We start from the raw sequence: 4,633 nt of genomic DNA on the forward strand, positions 1-4,633 counted from the left end.
CCTATAAGAGAAACCCTCACAAAAAAAAAAAAAAAAAAAAGATTTTGCAAGACATTTCAGAGTTTGTATTATTATTATTATTGCCAGAGGGTGTGTGGCCTATGCCAGAGAGAGAAGATGAGAATGAGGTGTGGTCATGCCACAATCCCTCCTTCTCTCTCTCTCTCTCCATACTATTAGGCTTGGTTATTACTGCAGTCTCTTCTCTTATTTCTCCCTTCTGCCAGGATTTGGGTCATGCAGATATATTCACCCTATGTGTTTTCCAAGCTTCCCAGCTGTAATTTGAACTGGGGTTGGCCATGTGGGATCTGACTCCCTTAACAAAGTCACAGAAATGGCCCTCAAATTTATTATTTCTTTCTCTCTCTTTCTCTCTCTCTCTCTCTCTCTCTCTTTAATGCCATGCATGCACATGAGAGTGAGAGAGAACACCCTTCAATGTCTGTCACACTGCAATTCCTTTACCTCCCGTTCTTCTTCCTTTCAAGGTCCTGGGCACATGCCCACTTGTCCAGCATGTTTTTCAAGCTGACAGGTTGGGGACTTGAACTCTGTTCACCATGTGGGATCCAGCTTCCTTTGTGTAACATGTAACCATTGTGCTGTGGTTCTGGCACCCAAATTATCTTTTTCAAAAATTATAAAAATTTATTAGTTGTTGTTATTTTTTAATGTGACCAGAGAGAGATAATGGGAAAAGGAGAAAGTGAGGAAGCAGGCCTACAGTTCTGCGACTTGAACTACGCTTAGCCATGTCTGAGTCCAGCGCCTTAACCACCACACCACCTGCCAACCACATCAAATAATCTTTTTTATCACTCTTTAAAGAAGCAATATGTTTAAGCAGACTGTTTCTCATCTTTGATAGCATTTACTTAAGACAGACAATAAAAATAAAGGAATTATAGCCCTTAACTCAAGGCTTAGTGAGATGTTTTTGTTTTAAGGTTATCTTTGTAAAGAATTAACTGTAGCAAGTTTCTGCTCTCTGGGATCTGTTGGCAAGAACTGGCAAACATCTACTGAAAGGCATGGACACATTTTGTCTCATGGTTATTCTAGGCTAACTCTTAGACATACCGTTTTAGGGATATTTTAGACTGTCTCTTTTTTTTTGTTTTTTAGAGAGAGATTTTTGCTATAAGGTGCCTGCACTCACCAGAGAGAGAGAGAGAGAAAGCGAGAAATCACTCCCCCCGGGGAGGGGGGGATTGCTATGTGGCATTCCTTTCTTCTCCACGCTCCTCTCAGGATCATAGACATGCATGTGCATGGCCCAGCTGAGTTTTAAGCCATCTGGTCTGCAACTCCAACCATGGTCAACTCCATGGGAGTCAGTGGCCATTAGGCTGTCCCCTTTAGGCTATCTTTTAAGTTAGTCTTTCTTAGGCACAGAGTATTGGTATCTAGAGATCTGACATACGTTCCATGAAGCCAAAAAATTTGGTTAAGAAGTTGTCAAGGTTTTAATAAAGTCATTATATTTGAATACTTTCGTTTATTCTCTAGGCAGGTCCAAGAGACATGGTAGAATTGGCTTCTGTTATATTAACTGGCATCTTAAACTTGTTTTGTTTTTTAGAGAGAGATTTTTGCTATAAGGTGCCTGCACTCACCAGAGAGAGAGAGAGAGAAAGCGAGAAATCACTCCCCCCGGGGAGGGGGGGATTGCTATGTGGCATTCCTTTCTTCTCCACGCTCCTCTCAGGATCATAGACATGCATGTGCATGGCCCAGCTGAGTTTTAAGCCATCTGGTCTGCAACTCCAACCATGGTCAACTCCATGGGAGTCAGTGGCCATTAGGCTGTCCCCTTTAGGCTATCTTTTAAGTTAGTCTTTCTTAGGCACAGAGTATTGGTATCTAGAGATCTGACATACGTTCCATGAAGCCAAAAAATTTGGTTAAGAAGTTGTCAAGGTTTTAATAAAGTCATTATATTTGAATACTTTCGTTTATTCTCTAGGCAGGTCCAAGAGACATGGTAGAATTGGCTTCTGTTATATTAACTGGCATCTTAAACTTGTTTTACTTTGATGTTCTGTGACACTTGGAATGACTACAGATATCCTGTAAATGTGTGGTATTAGCATGTAGAGAACACCAGAAGTTGAACTGGAAAACTTTCGTTGAACTCCCCAGTTAGTAATCCCTTCAAATGATGTTATACAGTTCTCAAATGTGCATGATTGAGAGCAGAGCTCCTTGCCCCTTCTGTTTCTCTGTGGAGGACACAGTGAACCCTTTGACATTCTCTTTTGGGGCTACCTTTTCATTTCCCTATGTCAGAAATTCTAGCCATGAGTGAATACCTCTAATTAGAGCTTTACAGCCATGGGAGGGCCCCGATTCCTGAACCAGAGGGCCAAAGCCAGAGAGAACTTAAAACGGTGTCTGACTTTTCATTTGCCTTGAAACCTGTTCCTAATCTCGGTCTTTACTCTACATCATCCTTTTGATTAATTTAATTACTTTCTCCTCTGTTCTTAAATTTTACTGTTACGTTTATCACCTCATATTAAAGTTAGTTGGGTATCATTTTCCATTCTAGACTGTGAGCTCATCTTGGTACTCCCCATGGCTCCCTGAATGTTCTGACACGTAATAGGCACTCAGTAAATGTTAATGAATTCAACATTTGAGCATGAAACAGTGAGACCAAATTTTTGCCTTTAGATGGAAATAGTTGTTACCTCCTTGAAGGGGAACTGAGTGGCTGGGGATCAAAAGTGTGTTTTCCCTGAGTCTTTCGGAACATGCTCGTCCATTATCCATGTAAGACCATGTTTTTAACACCTAACGTATTTTTCAGGATCAATTTCTTTTTTCAAACAAAGAAGCCAAAATTAAGGAATGTCAAATACTTGTCTATTTTCACATAGATGGTAGAGCAAAGACGTTTATCTGTGAGGGCCTTGAACCACGTCCCAGCCCAGGTAGCCTATCTTGACCTATCTTGATTTATTCCCATAATCATTAGCGAGTGTTTGTGAAGTAGGAACTATCTCTGTATATTTTTTTGTATCATATACTATTTGCATCATAGAAGTCACAACAAATTTCACCTCTACTCTTAAAAGGGACTTGTATTATAAGAGACCATTGGCAAAACGTCTTTGATGAGGCTGTAATGACTGAAGACTGTTGTATTCATGGCTCACCTAGGTATATCTGCAGCTCAATGGATAGACTCTTACTCTTTAAGTAGTAAACAGTTATTCTCAAGCTCTGAAAGCCACTATCAATCAGGTAATGGTTTCTCAAGCTGAAAAAGGCTTTGCACTAAAGAATGGTGATTGCCCAAGGTCACATTCCTTTTCCATCTACTTGTGGGAAAATGCAAACTGAAAGAATACCAGTGTTTGAAACTCACAATTTGTTCTATATTGCTGGGGATGAGGAGTGGGGGAGTGAGGGGCTAGTGATTATATTTCCTTTAGAGAAATTGTTAATTGCTTTTTCAGAATATGGATTAAAGCTAAAAACAAGACAAAAATGCACTGATTCTAAATGGACCTGACACCTTGATCTTCAATCATGGAATAACATATGAGTGGGGATTCCCAATGGGCCATTGTACACTACAATATTTATTACTATAAAGATCTAAGAGCTCTTAGCCACTTTTAAACTTATAAGAGCTATTCAGATCCCATCCTCTTGCCTTGTGTTTTCACATTTTAAAATTATTCTGATTAGTTTGTATAGTGTATTCTGAACTACCTCCCCACCTTACTTTCAGAATAATGGTATTTGGCTTTGCAACAAATTTAAGAAAGAGCTCAGATAGGAAATTACACCTGAGAGATCAGTGTATTTGCTTTGCTTTTCTTGCCCATTAATGCTTGGGGACTATAGGACCTTCAACTGGCCCATGTTATGCCTCTGCGTTTTTTATCTGCAAAATAGAGCTAAGTCTTCTGTTTGATCAATATAATTAAAATATGAAAATTGAAAGGCCCTGAGATTGGAAGGTTCCTTATCCTTTCCTGCTACTAATTTTTACTGTAATTTGCCTTAAAATAGACTAGGAGGGTTTTTTGCTATAGGGTGTGCGTGCTCACCAGAAAGACAGAGACAGAAAAAACAGGAAGTGAAAAATCATTTCCCCAGGAGGGATGGCCATTCCGCAATTCCTTTTTCTCCATTCTCCTCTTGAGATCTTAGGCACGCATGCACACGTGCCCGGCGTGAGTTCATGCTGCCAGGTATGGGATTCCAACCGCTGTTGACTACATGGGAGTCCAGCGATGTAACCATTATGGCATCTGCTGTTCCCAACACAGACGGTTTTAAAAATAAATGCAGAAATTTCTAAAGAACCTCCTGAATAAGTTCCATTGAAGTTCAAAAGTAAAGTAAATAGGGATTGCCATATGACCTAGTACTGAGGGGTAGCCAGATCCCACATGGCCAACCTTGCAGTTCAGATTCCAGAACCAGCAATTCGTAAAACATAATAAGCACATGCAAGCATATGAGTAGGTGTGTGTGTATGTGTGTGCACACGTACATATGCCCAAAATACTGAAAGGATGGAGAAATGATGTAGAGGGATTATGGCATGCCATGCATCATTGGGGGTGTTTTCTCCTTCTCCCTGTTTGTCTGTCTCTCTGACTGTCTCTAG

This window comes from Tupaia chinensis, unplaced genomic scaffold, assembly GCF_000334495.1.
Source record: "Tupaia chinensis unplaced genomic scaffold, TupChi_1.0 Scaffold000407_4, whole genome shotgun sequence".
Lineage (NCBI taxonomy): Eukaryota > Metazoa > Chordata > Mammalia > Scandentia > Tupaiidae > Tupaia > Tupaia belangeri.